The sequence below is a fragment of the Mytilus galloprovincialis genome, chromosome 6 (assembly GCF_965363235.1).
Source record: "Mytilus galloprovincialis chromosome 6, xbMytGall1.hap1.1, whole genome shotgun sequence".
Lineage (NCBI taxonomy): Eukaryota > Metazoa > Mollusca > Bivalvia > Mytilida > Mytilidae > Mytilus > Mytilus galloprovincialis.
In genome coordinates, this window is record NC_134843.1 from 51,190,565 (window position 1) to 51,210,573 (window position 20,009).

The window sequence follows — 20,009 nt, forward strand, 5'->3', positions numbered from 1 at the left end:
AAAAAAATAAATAATGCATATGTTTTTTATAACTAAATGGAAAGTTTTCATTATAAAACTTATGTACATATACTTTTTCTGAAAAAAAATCTTTTTTTTGTTCATATTTTGAAGAAGTTTACCTTATTTGAATTGCTTGCTTCCAGGAAGCAATTTGCCGATATATTTTTTGTATGCAAAGTGACCTCAGCATGACCCTCTCGTGAAAATCCGGTGATTGTAATACGCATGGATCTGTCTTTAAAATAGACTATTATCTGATTGTGTACATGTTAAACACATGCTCAATATCCACGTTAAATTGTTGATTGTTTACTATAAGGTGTCAATCGGCAAACCTTTTAAACATGACATTTAAGTAGCTTCCATATTTTCACTTCATAACAGACTGAGAAAGAAAAAAAATGGTGATCATACGATATGGTTGCGTAAAAAATGATAAAATCGTGCACAGAAGACTATGTTTATGATATACAAATGTATATACATGCATTAGTTCAAGAATTGGATAAACATTATTTTTCACCGGTCACTTGTTTCATATGACTCTAAAATGAAAAAGATTGGTGTATTCATCATTACACCCCATCCAAAAACTATTTGCTTTATCAATAAGAAAGTTATTAGTGTTATTTGTCTTCTAGAAATAGTAACAACGTATACTGTATGTACGGTATAGTATGGTACAGTATGCTATTAGCTTATTACAACAGACTAAGTAAACAGGTGATTTGTTCCGGAACTAGGCCAGCATCCCTTTCCTGAGCTGCTTCGAATATTTCTACAAAAATAAATAATTTCTACGGCCATTACAGCATGTCGGATCAGCAAGAGTCAAGAGTAGATGAACAACAAAATCGGGACAGACTGGTAATGACGATGAAGATGGAAGAAGGCCAAAGAGTAATGGGTGTAAATGATATATTTTTTGTTTTAGCTGCACTCGTAGACAGTCCTATACATGCTATAGATAATAAAATTAGAAAATGTGAGGCGTTCCAGAAAAAAATAAAATACTAGCCTTACCAGACTGAGATGTTAGTCTGTTTCCCGGCCGTTATTGAAATTGTTGACAATATTTGTTAATATATGTATATTCCGAATAGTCCAGTCAATCTAAGATTTATCCTCAAACTAATTGCAACAGAAAATGTTTTAGTTATAATCTATAGCATTATGCCCTTTTTATATACACAGAAAAAAGTCCCATTAAATCTAACTTCACTTGAGGCAGGAACATGTTATATAATATGTTATATATACTAGATATACTGTTCCCAGCTTGAGAAAAACTCAATATCAGCATTTTTAATTTCCTATGGAAATTAACATTAGAAGGGGAGATAACTCTTGCAAAAATAAGTCTTTTTTTTGGTCAGATTTTGGTTGTTTTTCTTGAAATTTATGTAAAGTATGAAACTTAAATGGGGTTATAGGTTTGTATTTGACTAAATTATATAATCTTCTGCTCATGAAATGTACAAAACCTAAGTGTTATGGGTAGTTTTATTTTTTCCATGCATTTTTCATTTAAAAAATTGCAAATTTGAAGCTTTGTGACAATTTAGAAAAAGTAATGTGAAAATTTGGTATTGTTTACATCTGTATATTATATTTTTTCAGCAACTTACTTATCTAAAGAAACTTTAAACCACAAAAAAGAAGAATACATGCTTAATTATTTTGATTAAATTTGAGATTCTTTACCTTGACACGTTGAAAAATTCAAAAAAGGGTCAACCAATGAATTATGAAATTAAGTTTATAGCTTGATAAAAGATATAAAACACCTTTAGAGTTGTTTGTTATACTCTATAAAGACAGCTAAAAAATCAAGAATCAATACATTCTGATGAATAGAAGCAGTAAAGTAATAACTTTCTATCAATTTTTATTCAAATTTCTGCCTTTTTTTCGAGAGTTATCTACTTTTTCAATGCAAATCTCCATAGGAATTTTAAATAGTGATTTATTTAGTCTTCCTCAAGTTAAATTTGATGGGACTTATTTCTGTGTATATTTGGGGTATAATGCAAAAGATTAAAACTTAAAAATCTTCTGTTGCAATTACTTTAGGGTTAGGGTCAAATTTATGCTAAATTGACTGGACTAGAAGGCATACTGAATGTTTTACGGAAGGGACCAACTTATACTGGTCCAAATACAAAAGTCGTTGGACAAAAGTGAGTTCCCACTAAAAAATTGTCCTATCATTTCAACTGAAATCAATAATTTTCAATAAATTATTACCGAGCAACTGTATGAGCGATTTTTATACAGTTTTCAATATAAATTTATAAAGGGGCATAACTCAAGAACAGTTTAAGTGAAACCAACCAATGACAAACTTGATTTGTGTTTCTGGTTATATATTCAGCATAGTGTATGGAGTTTCATGAAATTTGGAGGAGACAAACTATAGTTAGAAAGCAGAAACTAAAAGATCAGAAATTTATGTTTAAAACAGGGGCACAACTCCTGAAGCCATCCAATTTTTAACTTGATCTGTGCTTTGTTGTAATAAGTATTGTGTATAATTTCCATACCCTACTTTTGATTAAACTAAATTTAAAGTTGAAAACAAAAACAGAAAAAAAAAATGTTGCCTAGTTTTAATCCATCAACAAACCTGGCTGCTGCTGTTAAAATTATAGAACATGGGATTGAATGAAGTTTTTGGATCATATGATCTACTGGGATTTTAGCAAAAAAATAATTTTAAATCCAAATCGCACAGCATCATGATAAAATATACTGTGGACCCATTGAATGATAACAAGAATGTGTCCAAAGTACACGGATGCCCCACTCGCACTATCATTTTCCATGTTCAATGGAATGTTAATTTGGGTAAAAAATCTAATTTGGCATTAAAGTTAGAAACAATTAAGTTTTCTTTTATAGTCAAATATATGAAATAAGGAGAAAAATTAAGAAAAATGAGTACATAGTTGCTCTGCATCAGGGTATAATATCAGGATATACACAAACTGTATAGAAATAGGAAGATGTGGTGTGAGTGCCAACGAGACAACTCTCCATCCAAATAACCATTTATAAAAGTAAACAATTATAGTTCAATGTACTGCCTTCAACACAGTGCCTTGCTTCACACCGAACAACAAGCTCTAAAGGGCCCCCAAATTACTAGTGTAAAACCATTGAACCGGGAAAACTAACTGTCTAATATCCCTATTTCACAAATGTTTCAAGGCAAAATGTGTTTTTGAGATTCTATTAGGTCAGAATATGTCTTTTTTGCAATATTTCAGGGAAAATAGATATAGGAAGATGTGGTGTGAGTGCCAATGAGACAACTCTCCATCCAAATAACAATTTAAAAAAAAGTAAACCATTATAGGTCAATGAACATCCTTCAAAACAGAGCCTTGGCTCACACCAAACAACAAACCCAGTGTATCGCCTACTTTTGCTGTAAACGGCAGGCTCAACAAAAATGAGGGAAAAAAATCAATAAAAATATTCCTCTTGATACTATCTTATGATTGTAAGAAGCTTCTGTCCAAGTTTGGTAAAAATCTATGATAGTTAATGAATCTAATAAATGTTTTTAAAAAACTTTAAATGCAGACTGTATGTAATGTTAACTGGAAGAAAATCTAATTCCATTTAAAAGTAAAATACAGAAAAAATGGAGTCATCTTTTTACAAAATTTACTTCTGGATACTATATATCTTATGATCATAAATAAGCTTCTGTCCAAGTTTGGTACAAACCCAGGATAGTTTAAGAAAGTCATTTAAAAAATTTCAAAAACTTTAACCACAGAGTGAATGTAATGTTTTCCCGCAGAAAAAATAAGTCCATTTAAAAGTAAAATACGGAAAAAATGGATTTATTTTTTCACAAAATTTACTTCTGGATACTATCTTATGATCATAAACAAGCTTCTGTCCAAGTTTGGTACAAACCCAGGATAGTTTAAGAAAGTTATAAAAATTCTAAAAACTTTAACCACAGAGTGAATGTTATGTTTCCCCGCAGAAAAAAACAAAGTCCATTTATAAGTAAAATACGCAAAAAATGGAATTTTATTTTCACAAAATTTACTTCTGGATACTATCTTATGACCATAAACAAGCTTCTGTCCAAGTTTGGTAGAAATCCAGTATAGTTTAAGAAAGTTATTAAAATTTCAAAAACTTTAACCACAGAGTGAATATTCCTGGACACCGACGACACCCGACGACGACAGAATTTAGGATCGCTTAGTCTCGCTTTTTCGACTAAAGTCGAAGGCTCGAGACCACAAAAAGGAGAAACATTAGAAACACATGTAAATTACATAAACAAACGGCAACTACTGTACATCAGATTCCTGACTTAGGACAGGTGCAAACATTTGCAGCAGGATTAATAGTTTTAATGGTATGAAAAGTATGAAATTGCAAAAAATAAGAGCACATATAAAAAGTCCACTATTGTTTGTCCCCTAGTTTTACATTACATGTATTATTCTTTGTTACCGGTAAACTTTTCTTTCAAAATCTCCTCTTATTACAATGTAGTCCCTAAATAAAAAAATCCATGTGGATTTTTGATGGATTCCAGGTGTTTTTTTTTTACAGGGAATCCGTTTGAGGTCCCCCTTTACGCCTAGAAACTTTCTTACATGGGTTCCAGACATATTCAAGTAGGAATAGAGCCAAAATATGCGCCTATATTGGAAGGAAAAAATCTGTTCTATAACAGGGAAATATAGCACTTGAAATTATTCAACCTAAAGAGGCGGAAAATATTTCCACTTGAAAAGGAAAAAATATTTGTGCCTATAAAGATGGAAATTATTTCTGCATGATAAAGGTTAACATTTTGAGTGTTTATCCATTTTTTAAATAAAAAAAAAACTATTTTTGTAATGATTAACATAAGAGTCACAATTAATGTTTCAATGTCTTTTTAAAGTTTATAAGATGATGTTTGGTCAACTTCTGTGCCAGTATCAATAATGCTTCATGAAGGCACAAGAAATCTGTTTTACCAAACCTGCACTTTATGGCTAATATCTCAAAAACTATAATAACTACCCTGAAAATTTAAGAAAAATATTTTGAGTTGCCCCAGAGATATTGTTCAACAGGAAAATATCAATTCTAGTCAATTAAAATTGGAATTTAATACAGTTGGCCATGCTGCCACATACTATTGCAAACTCACAATCTGAATGTTGACAGGCTTTTAATTGAAATGTTGAAATTGTAAATTATTTACTAACTTATTCAGCAACTTGGCTCCCCCTCCCATTGTTTGGAAAACCATAGCTGTTTATCCACCAATGGCAATGTCTTTTCTAAATATATCATATAAACTCCACCTATATTTCTTTTTCAGTGATTGAAGTCTGATCCAGTTTTAAATGGTGTAACATCAACCTCACTTTTATTACTTGTTTTCTGAAGGCTGATCAAGTATAGATATCAGCCTCATGCAACTATATTGTTAGTTTGACCATGTTTGATGAATGCTAATCCATGTTTTAATGGTCGTATTTCAACTTTACTTATATTCTTATTTTGCGAAAGGCTTATCCAGGTTGAAATTGTGGTTCATCATCCTCTCCTTTATAATATATTACTTGTTTTATGTAGGCTGATCCAGTTAAAAACTGTAGCTTATCAACCTAGTATCATGCCTGTTTTATAAACGGTATATCAATTATAAAATGGGAAATTACATGTATCAGCCTTATCTATGTTTCAGGTTTCAAGACTGATACTGTATAAAATGGAGGTTTATCATTCCTTCCTATATTGCTTGTATTGTAGATATATATATGTAGTCTGAAATAGCTGCTTATCAACCTCACTTAAGCATGTTTAGTTTCTTGGTTTTTTTGATTGATCTAGTATTAAATAGAAGTTTTTCAATGTCAACTATATTGCTAGTTTTATGAAGGCTGATCCAATGGAAACTAATGGTTGATCAAATTTATAGCTTGTTTTATAATGGTTGATCCTGTAGAAAATTGTGGTTAATCATTTTTACCTACATGTATATTGTTGGTTTAATGAACAATCCTTCAGAGACCTCACCTTATTTCTATACACAGTTTATAAAGCAATCATTCCCCAAAAAATTATCGTAGATGGTATATTAACTTTAAGGTATAAAACCATCAGGGTTATACCACTTTTTTCATTACCCTACAATTTGAAGACCTTTTTATATAAGGACTTTCACTTCAAATAAAAAATTACTTATTTAAACTTTCAGGATATAAGTTTTACTGTACTCGCATGTAGTATAAACGTATATTATATTTTGCAGATAACATGCTGGATTGAAAATGAGGACTTGTTTGGTGGAAGAATTTACCAAGGAAAATAAAGAATTCTCCAGTCAATGCAAAAGGTTAATTTACAGCTGTAGTTTTTTTTTAAATCTTGTTAAAAAAAATGGTTTCATAAAAAATGAATGAATTTACACTGTATGGATAAAGGTGTTTGCTAGCCTGTGTGTCTTTCAAAACACTCTACATATATACATATCACTACTTTGTATATCTATACCAACACTATATATTGAACACCATTCTGTATATCACCAATCTGTAAACTTATCAACATTTTGAAAACTAATCACCACACTGTATAATTTCATATCTATATCTATATCTATCACCACTATGTATATTTATCTCAACTCTCTCTATCATAACTATGTATGTCTTTCAACAATTGTAAATTTATCTCAACTCTATATCTATTACCAATATGTAAACCTATCCCCATTTTGGTTTATTTATTTCCACTCTATACATATCCCCATTTTGTTTATTTATCTCAACTCTCTATATTTTCACCACTATGTCTCTATAATCTATCACCACTATGTTTATATATCCCCATTTTGTATATTTAGCTCAACTCTCCATATCCATCACCAATATATATATATTTTACCACTTTGTATATTTATCTCCACCCTATATCTATCACCACTATGTTTATATATATCCCCATTTTGTATTTTTATCTCAACTCTCTATATCTATCACCACTATGTCTCTATATCTATCACCCCTATGCTTATGTATCCCCATTTTGTATATTTATCTCAAGTCTATATCTATCCCCATTTTGTTTATTTATCTCAAATCTTATATCTATCCCCATTTTATTTATTTATCTAAACTCTTTATCTAACACCACTATGTATATCTATCACCACTTGTTTATTTATCTAATCTCTATATCTATCACCACTTTGTTTATTAATCTCAACTCTATATATGCACCATGCACTATGTTTATATATATCCCCACTTGTATATATAACACCACTTTGTTTATTTATCTCAAGTCTATATCTATCACCACTATGTTTATATATTCCCATTTTGTATATTTAGCTCCAACTCTCTGTATCTATCACCAATATGTATATTTTCACCACTTTGTATTTTTATCTCTGACTCAACCCTATATCTATAACCACTTTGTATATCTGTCCCCATTTTGTTTAATTATCTCAACTCTTTATCTAACACCACTGTTTATATATCCCCGTTTTGTTTATTTATCTCAAGTCTGTATCTAACACCACTATGTTTATCTATCACCACTGTGTATATTTATCACCACTATGTGTATCTATCACAACTTCTAGATTTATCTCAACTCTATGTCTATCACCACTATGTTTATATATCCCCATTTTGTATTTCTCTCTCAACTCTCTTTATCTATCACCAATATGTATATCTTTCACCACTTTGTTTATTTATCTCATTTCTTTATATCTATCATCTTTGTTTATTTATCTCAACTCTATATCTATCACCACTATGTATATTTATTTAGACTTGTATATGTATCTCAACTTTATATCTATCACCACTTTGTTTATTTATCTCAACTCTATATATCTATCACCACTATGTATATCTATCACGACTTGTATATGTATCTCAACTTTATATCTAACACCACAGTGACTATGTATATCTGTCACCACTTTGTTAATTGTTTATTTATCTCACCTCTATATCTATCACTGTCATGGAATTGAAGTTCCTTCATAATACAAGTTCCAAAAGGAAACATTATTCTGGAATATTATTTCCACAGGAATAAATATAACAGTATATGTTCCTAATGGAATAAATGGTATAGAATATTTATAGGTATATCAATCACTCCTCTGTTTATCTATCACCCTTTGTATATCTAAAACCTCTTCTTATTTCTATTAAAATTATGTGTTTCTATCACTACTCTATATATCTACAACCCCACTCTATATTTGTCACTTCTTTGTAAATCTATCACCACTTTGAATATCTATCACCACTATGTATATATATCTGTCCCACCACTATATAGGTGTCCCTCCTTTTATATCTGTCACCACTTTGTATTTATTTAACATTTAAATTATATTTCACCACCTTGAATATCTATGTATTTGGCAAAACTTTTAGGAATTTTGGATCTCAATGCTCTTCAACTTCGTTCTTTATTTGGCATTTTTTTTTTTTTTTATAACTTTTTTGGCTTTGAGCATCACTAATGAGTCTTTTGTAGACAAAACGAGCATCTGTCGTATATATAAAATTTAGTCCTGGTATCTATGATGAATTTATTTATTCACCATTCTGTATACTTGTCACTTCTCTGTATATATACCTATCCCCACAATGTATATCTTTTACCACTTGTATATTTATCTCAACTCTATATCTATCTCCACTTTGTATGTTTATCTCGACTCTATATCTAACACACTATGTATATTGTTCACCAATTGTAAGTTTAGCTCAACTCTATATCTATCGATCACCACTAAGTATGTCTATCCCCATTTTGTTTATTTATCTCAACTCTATATCTATCCCCATTTTGTATATTTATCTCAACTCTATATTTATCACCATTATATATATTTATCTCAACTCTCTATACATGCTATATCTATACCCATTTTATTAATTTATCTCAAGTCTATATCTATCATCACTTTATATATTAATCACCACTTATACATTAACCTTAACTCTATATCTATCACCACTTTGTTTATTAATCTCAACTCTATATATGCACCACTATGTTTATATATATCCCCACTTGTATATATAACACCACTTTGTTTATTTATCTCAAGTCCATATCTATCACCACTATGTTTATATATCCCCATTTTGTATATTTATCTCAACTCTCTATATCTATATCACCACTTTGTTTATCTCAAATCCAACCGTATGCATATTGTGTAAAAGTTCGCAAACGGTCCAGACTGTACATGTACAGCCCAAATTATCCTTTGGTCTGGAACATATGTATAAATATCAAATAAAAATCCAGTGGGCTAGCCTTCAGGATAAAAACAAAACACAAATTGTCTTACATAATCAATGTTATTATCTGCACAGCCCTTGAATTAAAAGAGGATTTTTTTTTTAAACATTAAGAGACGCTTAATCACACTTGAGATTTTTGTATTTTACTGTCAAGCTATAAAAGATGTTTAAGGACTTTAAGTAATATTAAATTATACTTGGTAAAATATTCTTAAACCAAAAAAGGTATTTTTGGCAACATTCCCAAGCAGGAAGATCAGAGAAAGACACAGCTTCAACTTAAGTTTTGAACACATCATTGGAAAAGTCAGTCATCTAGTGCAGATGTTAACAGATCAGTTCAAACTTATTTCTTTTTCATTTTAACATGAATGCTTATTCTATTAATTGAACTATATTTTGTGCACTTACATGAATCAATGTTATTTTAGGTTCACCAATATATCTTAGTGATCCTTAGTGGTTGCAATACAAGTGTCAAAGATTGAAGGACAAGAATGACTTTAAAGAACAGAGAAGACTTGCACTTAATATTTAGTTTTGCTTTATATTTTATGACTATGACAGAGTTGTGTAAAATTCATGTAATGTATTGTTCTAATATATCTGTTTTGGTAATTACTCATTTTAAAAATGTTGTAGATGTTTATAATCATTTTCCTTCTTGAGTATCATTGACATTTACTATTTAAAGTTTTAAGTACCGTTACTTTGTTTTGGGTTTTTATTTTATAAGATTAAGATGTTTTTCTTGAGTACTAGTACCTTGTAGGTATGAACTGTGTTGTTTCTTACTTGATATGTGTAGTATTAATCTTTTCCCCCCAATTGCATTTAACTTTGAAAAAACATAATTTTATCATTTATACCATAACAATATAAATGCCTATCTAAATAAAACTTAGAGAACCTTGGCATAAATAAAAACAAATTTCTAAAAGACATTAGATTATAAAGACTTAAGATGACATCATACATGCGAAGAAACTTTGGAAAGTGTCACACCAGTGATTCTTTTTGTATAATTCTGGTATTCAAATACTTTAAATTTCATTTTTTATTGGGGATTTTCTTCATTGTATAGAGAGTGCATTCATCATTAGATTAATATTCCCCACAATGTGATTTGTATATGTATTTGTTGTAAATACAGAAAAACATACATAATGATTATGATATGCTAATACTTCATTATAACAAATAATTTTACTTTTAATTATGATGAATATTTAAACTGAATTGACTTTTTATATGTCATGCCCCTTGATTGTTGCCTTTTGTGTTGAAAAACAAAAAGTATTCAAAGGACCTTGAGTAACCAGACAGAAAGTCAAAGAGTCACAAATAATTCATTTACAATTATTTAAATGTATAAATTATTGTCTTTTTCTAAGATATATTGCTTATGCATTATTAATTTTCGAAAATGGTAAATTGGTTAATAAATTTGTTTGGTTTATAATAGATTAGAATATATTAAAAAAAATGTCTGTATTAGTCTTCCTATTCAAAAAGAATTCTCTCAAAAATACATTGTGACCTCTTACTCTTTTTTTTATGCCCCACCTACGATAGTAGAGGGGCATTATGTTTTCTGGTCTGTGCGTCAGTTCGTCTGTTCGTTTGTTCGTCCGTCCGTCCGTTCGTTCGTTCGTCCGTCCGTCTGTCCCGCTTCAGGTTAAAGTTTTTGGTCAAGGTAGTTTTTGATGAAGTTGAAGTCCAATCGACTTCAAACTTAGTACACGTGTTCCCTATGATATGATCTTTCTAATTTTAATGCCAAATTAGAGTTTATACCCAAATTTCACGGTCCACTGAACATGGAAAATGATAGTGCGAGTGGGGCATTCGTGTACTGAGGACACATTCTTGTTTAATTAGTAACTTTTTTGTCTACTTCTTTTATACCATAATATTATGCATGATAAGTATGAATTTTACATGACGCATGTCACATATGTATGGATAATTAGTCCCCTACTGATGAAGTCGAAGTATACTTTAGGTTTGATCTGTCAGTCCTGCAAATCAGTTTAATTTCCGCACTATTTTTCTTCATGCTTGAAGATATTGATTTGATATTTGGTAGATTGTCTTATCATGACATGCTACAGATCACAATCATATTTTGTTCTGAGGCTGCTTTTTTTTTTAGAGTTATCCTTCGATTTAGACTTTTTAAATAATCAATTTTCCACACTTCTTTTTTTGTCATTTTTAAAGATATTGATTTGATGATTAGTATATAGTTTTATCATGACAAGTTACAGTTCAAGTTTGAATTTTGTTCTGATTTGTGCAGAGTTATGGCTCTTGAACTTAGAAATATCAATAAAATAATTAGTTTCCGGCACTCTTTCGTCGTGCTAGAAGATATTGATATGATAATTGGTTTATATTTTTATCATCACAAGTTACAGATCAAGATTGAATTTTGTTTTGGTCTGATGATTTTCTGCAGAGTTATATTCCTTGAACTTAGAAAATTCACATAGATAATCAGTTATCAAAACTTTTTTCATCATGTTTGAAGATATTAACTTGATATTTGTTTACACCATGACATGTTATAGATCAAGTTAGAATTGTGTTCCAATACAGTGAATTCTTAACAGTAAACACTAGGTGACTATGTAGGGACTATTGCCATGCAATACTCACAGAATGCTTGTTTTCTTTAATATTTTATAAACTTTATTTAGGTATTACTGATAATTTATTCAATTACCTATATGCAAATTTAGAAAATTAGAAGATTTATAATAAAAGAACAAAATTGATTAGATATGTTTTGATTGATATTTTTTAATCCAATATGTATATTTAAAGGAAAGTTGGTGTCTAAATATATAACTTTTATTATATATAAAAAAAAAAGAAGAAGAAGAGAGAAAATTTCTTACACAGGGTCATATTCAAAGTCCCATTTCCTGTAAAAAGCAGGAATTGAGAGCTAATATAAGGCCTATTATGGACTGTATTGCAGCTAAGCATGTGTGAAATTATATTTCATTAAAAGAAGACTACAATATATTCACTAAGTAAAAAATGATTTTCATTTGAATAACATACATACTCAGTGGCGGATCCAGAAATTTTCATAAGTGGGGGCCCACTAACTGACCTAAGAGGGGGCCCCGGTCCAGTCACGCTTCAATGATTTCCTATATAAGCAACCAAATTTTTTCCCAAAAAGGGGGGGCCCGCCCCCCCCCCCCCTAAATACGCCTCTGATACTATAAGGAATAGGATAACTATATTTGGTATATGGGTTTCTTGCAATGTCTACATGTCCATCAGACAGGGTTCATATGTGCTTGACCTCATTTTATGTTTAAAGTTATATGTTAAGTTTCATTCCTCAAACACTTGAAGCAGTAGGTCAACTTTATGGTGTGTATATAATCTTTGTAAGGTGTGTGTGTGTCTGGCAGGATTTATCTGAAATGTGAATTGTCTGTGATACTTGTAGTGAAACCTAAATCTACAAGACTCCTAAGATCATTGGTCTGTAAAGCAGGTGAGACCTTTCAGTTTGTGTACTGTTAGTGTGTTTTTAGAAGTCAAATATGGTTTGTTTGTCTATGAAGTGTACTTATACTGTAAATATACAGTCAGGTAAATAAAGACCTTGGCCTTAATTTAGTTAAAAATAGATAATATGAAAGATGTGAGGCATGTACACAAAACAACTCTTAAATAAATAGTTGATGAAATATGTACGAAAATGTACACAATACAAATGCACATGGAAATTAATATGATTTACCCACAACAAACCAAAGTATGCATTGTCTGTGGTTTTTTAGATACAGTCCGTAAGTATTGTCTGTGGTTCTTAGATACAGTCCGTAAGTATTGTCTGTGGTTCTAAGATACATTCTGTAAGTATTGTCTGTGGTTCTTAGATACAGTCCGTAAGTATTGTCTGTGGTTCTAAGATACATTCTGTAAGTATTGCCTATGGTTCTTAGATACAGTCTGTAAGTATTGTCTGTGGTTCTTAGATACAGTCCGTAAGTATTGTCTGTGGTTCTTAGATACATGCCGTACGTATTGCCTGTGGTTCTTAGATACAGTCCGTAAGTATTGTCTGTGGTTCTTAGATATATGCTGTAAGTATTGCCTGTGGTTCTTAGATACATGCCGTAAGTATTGCCTGTGGTTCTTAGATACAGTCCGTAAGTATTGTCTGTGGTTCTTAGATACAGTCCGTAAGTATTGTCTGTGGTTCTAAGATACATTCTGTAAGTATTGCCTATGGTTCTTAGATACAGTCTGTAAGTATTGTCTGGTTCTTAGATACATGCCATAAGTATTGTCTATGGTTCTTAGATACAGTCTGTAAGTATTGTCTGTGGTTCTTAGATACAGTCCGTAAGTATTTCTGTGGTTCTTAGATACATGCCGTAAGTATTGCCTGTGGTTCTTAGATACAGTCCGTAAGTATTGTCTGTGGTTCTTAGATATATGCCATAAGTATTGTCTATGGTTCTTAGATACAGTCTGTAAGTATTGTCTGGTTCTTAGATACATGCCGAAAGTATTGCCTGTGGGTCTTAGATACAGTCCATAAGCATTGTCTGTGGTTCTTAGCATGCTTAGATACGTGCCATAAATATTGTCTATGGTTCTTAGATACAGTCTGTTCGTATTGTCTGTGGTTCTTAGATACATGCCGTAAGTATTGCCTGTGGTTCTTAGATACAGTCCGTAAGTATTGTCTGTGGTTCTTAGATACATGCCACAACAAACCAAAGTATGCATTGTCTGTGGTTTTTTAGATACAGTCCGTAAGTATTGTCTGTGGTTCTTAGATACAGTCCGTAAGTATTGTCTGTGGTTCTAAGATACATTCTGTAAGTATTGTCTGTGGTTCTTAGATACAGTCCGTAAGTATTGTCTGTGGTTCTAAGATACATTCTGTAAGTATTGCCTATGGTTCTTAGATACAGTCTGTAAGTATTGTCTGTGGTTCTTAGATACAGTCCGTAAGTATTGTCTGTGGTTCTTAGATACATGCCGTACGTATTGCCTGTGGTTCTTAGATACAGTCCGTAAGTATTGTCTGTGGTTCTTAGATATATGCTGTAAGTATTGCCTGTGGTTCTTAGATACATGCCGTAAGTATTGCCTGTGGTTCTTAGATACAGTCCGTAAGTATTGTCTGTGGTTCTTAGATACAGTCCGTAAGTATTGTCTGTGGTTCTAAGATACATTCTGTAAGTATTGCCTATGGTTCTTAGATACAGTCTGTAAGTATTGTCTGGTTCTTAGATACATGCCATAAGTATTGTCTATGGTTCTTAGATACAGTCTGTAAGTATTGTCTGTGGTTCTTAGATACAGTCCGTAAGTATTTCTGTGGTTCTTAGATACATGCCGTAAGTATTGCCTGTGGTTCTTAGATACAGTCCGTAAGTATTGTCTGTGGTTCTTAGATATATGCCATAAGTATTGTCTATGGTTCTTAGATACAGTCTGTAAGTATTGTCTGGTTCTTAGATACATGCCGAAAGTATTGCCTGTGGGTCTTAGATACAGTCCATAAGCATTGTCTGTGGTTCTTAGCATGCTTAGATACGTGCCATAAATATTGTCTATGGTTCTTAGATACAGTCTGTTCGTATTGTCTGTGGTTCTTAGATACATGCCGTAAGTATTGCCTGTGGTTCTTAGATACAGTCCGTAAGTATTGTCTGTGGTTCTTAGATACATGCCATAAGTATTGTCTATGGTTCTTAGATACAGTCTGTAAGTATTGTCTGTGGTTCTTAGATACAGTCCGTAAGTATTTCTGTGGTTCTTAGATACATGCCATAAGTATTGTCTATGGTTCTTAGATACAGTCTGTAAGTATTGTCTGTGGTTCTTAGATACATGCCGTAAGTATTGCCTGTGGTTCTTAGATACAGTCCATAAGTATTGTCTGTGGTTCTTAGATACAGTCCGTAATTATTGTCTGTGGTTCTAAGATACATGTCGTACGTATTGCCTGTGGTTCTTAGATACAGTCCGTAAGTATTGTCTGTGGTTCTTAGATACATGCCGTAAGAATTGCCTGTGGTTCTTAGATACAGTCCGTAACTATTGTCTGTGGTTCTTAGATACAGTCCGTAAGTATTGTCTGTGGTTCTTAGATACAGTCTGTATGTATTGTCTGTGGTTCTTAGATACAGTCTGTTAGTATTGCCTGAGATTCTTAGATTAAGTCTGTAAGTAGTGTCTGCGGTTCTTAGATACAGTCTGTAAGTATTGTCTGTTATTCTTAGATACATGCCATAAGCATGATAAGTTTTGCATGTGGTTCTTAGATACAGTCTGTAAGTATTGTCTGTTATTCTTAGATACATGCCATAAGCATGATAAGTTTTGCATGTGGTTCTTAGATACAGTCTGTAAGTATTGTCTGTGGTTCTAAGATACATGCCGTAACTATTGCCTGTGGTTCTTAGATACAGTCCGTAAGTATTGTCTGTGGTTCTTAGATACAGTCCGTAAGTATTGTCTGTGGTTCTTAGATACAGTCCGTAAGTATTGTCTGTGGTTCTTAGATACATTCTGTAAGTATTGCCTATGGTTCTTAGATACAGTCTGTAAGTATTGTCTGGTTCTTAGATACATGCCGAAAGTATTGCCTGTGGGTCTTAGATACAGTCCATAAGTATTGTCTGTGGTTCTTAGCATGCTTAGATACGTGCCATAAATATTGTCTATGGTTCTTAGATACAGTCTGTTCGTATTGTCTGTGGTTCTTAGATACATGCCGTAAGTATTGCCTGCGGTTCTTAGATACAGTCCGTAAGTATTGTCTGTGGTTCTTAGATACATGCCATAAGTATTGTCTATGGTTCTTAGATACAGTCTGTAAGTATTGTCTGTGGTTCTTAGATACATGCCGTAAGTATTGCCTGTGGTTCTTAGATACAGTCCATAAGTATTGTCTGTGGTTCTTAGATACAGTCCGTAAGTATTGTCTGTGGTTCTAAGATACATGTCGTACGTATTGCCTGTGGTTCTTAGATACAGTCCGTAAGTATTGTCTGTGGTTCTTAGATACATGCCGTAAGAATTGCCTGTGGTTCTTAGATACAGTCCGTAACTATTGTCTGTGGTTCTTAGATACAGTCCGTAAGTATTGTCTGTGGTTCTTAGATACAGTCTGTATGTATTGTCTGTGGTTCTTAGATACAGTCTGTTAGTATTGCCTGAGATTCTTAGATTAAGTCTGTAAGTAGTGTCTGCGGTTCTCAGATACAGTCTGTAAGTATTGTCTGTTATTCTTAGATACATGCCATAAGCATGATAAGTTTTGCATGTGGTTCTTAGATACAGTCTGTAAGTATTGTCTGTGGTTCTAAGATACATGCCTTAAGTATTGCCTGTGGTTCGTACTACAGTCTGTAAGTATTGTCTGTTGCTCTTAGATACAATCTGTAAGTATTGCCTATGGTTCTTAGATACAGTCTGTATGTATTGCCTATGGTTCTTAGATACAGTCTGTAAGTATTGTCTTGGGTTCTAAGATACAGTCTGTAAGTATTGTCTGTGGTTCTTAGTAACAGTCTGTAAGTATTGTATTTGGTTCTTAGTAACAGTCTGTAAGTATTGTATTTGGTTGTTTGTTACAGTCTGTAAGTATTGTCTGTGGTTCTTTGTTACAGTCTGTAAGTATTGTATTTGGTTCTTTGTAACAGTCTGTAAGTATTGTATTTGGTTCTTAGTTATAGTCTGTAAGTATTGTCTGTGTTTTTAGTAACAGTCTGTAAGTATTATATATGGTTATTATATACATTATATACAGTCTGTATGCATTGATTCTGGTTCTTTTATGATATCTGCTTGTATACTTGTTTTACATGTATAGTATGAAAGAGGTACGAAAGATACCAGAGGGAGAGTCAAAGAACCTCGTCAAACTCATAGATTGAAAATAAAATGACATCGCCATGGCTAAAATTAAAAGACAAACAGACAAAAACAATAGTACAGACGAAAGTACTGTTAAAGGACCGATAAGTAAATATATATTACGTACGAGTCATACAAGTAACTGCAATTACATGTTTAAAATGATTGAAACAAACGTGATACAGGTGTCGCATAGCTGTATACATGTATATATATTTTTCCAAATCATTGAAACATGATTCTTTTGTATTGGAAAAATACCGTTCAAACGGAAATACAGACAGACACGGTGCTCTAACTAAAGCTTTAAGGGTATAAAGATTGTTTTTTTTTCTCCTAGAAAGTATTATTCCATTTTTTTGAATCGAAATCATTCTAGTGGAGGGATACAGGAGGCTATTTCCTATAAAAAAAATATGTAATACAAGTACGTCTGAGTCAGTGACAACTCTACAACAGATGTATCCATCGGATAATCAGCCATGATGGTGATACATGGCTGTGTACATTATGTATATACAACTCGTCTTAATATCAACCCAACAATGTTAAATCTGTAAATTTGCTTTCGCAATTTTTTTTTCTTCCCTCACCGGGGATTCAAACCCATGCTACTGAGATATCGTGACACCAAATCGCCTGCACTGCAGCCGTCCCGCTAGACCACACGACCACCTAAGCTTCACTCGTGTGGTCTACTATATATATATATATAAACGATTGGGTACAGGCTTACACAGTGCTTTTTCTTATAATATATATATATATATATTATCGAGACAGCGGACAACATAGTTAATAAACAAAATGTCTTTGAAACATTGTGATACGGATACAGTGCTAACAAATATTCACGGCGGGTGTACTTATTTACTGGCTTTAACATTACCAAGCTGCAGACCAACTTACATAAGGATTTCGTCTAGTAGAAGCAGTGAAAATATTTTTTTCCATCCAGTTAATTGGACAGGTTGACATAGTCCTGTGACCAACCTATCGTATCCCGCACTGCTAATTTGTCCTCGTCCTGTACATGGATGAAATATTTGCCACTGGACCTAAATATGCTGTTGGACACACAGGACAGAGTCTAGCGGTTACATGTCCTACCTAATGTTTTCATTGTAAATTTGTTCTCGTCCTGAACATGAATGAAATATTTGCCACTGGTCCTTAATAGGTTTTTGTACACCAGGACGGAGTACGCTTGCGATTACATATCCTACCTATTAATTGTAGTCATCGTGAATGGTTTCACGTCCTGGACATGAATGACATATTTGCCACTGGACGTAATCAATCAAGCTCAGTATTGGTTACTAAAACGATTGCAACGCAGGTAAAACGAAAAACTGTTTAGAGAGGTTAGTCGTGATCATAACCGATGCAGCTTTTTACTTATTTCTTTAATTTTTAGATGACTTATTGCTATTGTCAATTTTGTTTTTATTTTTCTCTCTTAAAGACTGTAACAGTGAATCTGCTGTTTGGTGCTTTAGCTATTTGAGGTTGCCAACAAACAAAACCGGTTGATATAATAAATAATGATTGCTTTATTAAAAAAAATGGACAAAACCATTATAAATTCTACAAAGCATATGTACCAGTAAAAATACTCAGTAAGTACCACTCCATAGAATAGAAAATACATGTATAATCCCAGTGGCGGACCGAATCAAGAAATTTTCACAAGTGGGGGTCCACTAACTGCCTCAGACGCTTCATTGATTCCCTATTTAAGCAACCAAATGTTTTCCAAAAGGGGGGACCCGGGCCCCCTGCCCCCCTAGATCCGCCTCTGAATCCTTATACATATTATACCCTCAGTCAATAATACCACATATATATACAAGTTACAACTACAACCAATAGTTATGTGAAAAAAACTTTAAGATGTTCAAAGTCTAGCTACTTAGTTGTCATGAACAGGTTGTGCTTTCAAACTGGAAAATTTCAACATTTTTCATTCACATGAAAGTAGTGCAATACTCACTGTTAATACTGTAAGTTTGAAAATGAACAGAAAAACGAACTTTCGAATTAAAAGTACCCTGAATTGTGCATTGTTAGTTTTCACAGATATAGGTGTCACATGTTCTTCCCATTGTAAGTATATCTTAAGCCAATGTATAACTAACATATATACGTTCTTGCTTAAGCCAACAACGAACTAGTCCACTTAATTGTGTTACTGTCTAAACAGAAAGTCAATAGAATTTTAACGGTTGAGTCTGTCACAAATAATCATAGTCAATAGTTTTAGACTAGTTTTATTATTTGATATTTTTTAACATAGTCATTTCGTGGACTTTTATACCCGATTATGTGGTATGGGATTGGCTCATGGTTGAAGGCCATACATTGACCTACAGTTGTAATTTTTGTGTCATTTGGTCTCTTGTGGAGAGTTGTCTCATTGGTATTTATACAACATCTTCTTTTTTTTTTATACTAGACTAAGTTCTCAGCTATAACAAGAATATATTTTGCCACCTTTATAACTAAATATGTCATTGACCAATTGTCCATATAGCAGACATGGCAAAACCAGTCAATGCTTCCCTTTCAGCATCTGATATCACTTTTTTTCTGTCAAATTTGTCTGTATACAGTTCTGTCTTTTATATGCCTCAGCCATGTAGTGGTATATAACTGCCCCCTCTTTTTACACAGGGTTTCCTGTAGTTTCTACCGAATATCCATAACTCGACATCTTTGGCAATGTTCCAAGCTAAAATCAAACTAAACAAGAGTGCCCATGCTGAAACGTCT

General features: G+C 32.4%; 1 protein-coding gene and 1 long non-coding RNA gene across 2 annotated transcripts in view; one reads left to right on the forward strand and one right to left on the reverse strand.

Annotated features, from left to right (window-relative positions):
* Window positions 1-20,009, reverse strand: part of LOC143079818 (von Willebrand factor D and EGF domain-containing protein-like) — a 115,468-nt gene that overhangs the window by 43,716 nt on the left and 51,743 nt on the right. The window lies entirely within an intron of this gene.
* On the forward strand, window positions 645-11,933 carry LOC143079817 (uncharacterized). Its single transcript, XR_012979489.1, has 3 exons — window positions 645-912; window positions 6,290-6,373; window positions 9,758-11,933. It is a non-coding gene; the product is annotated as an uncharacterized LOC143079817 (long non-coding RNA).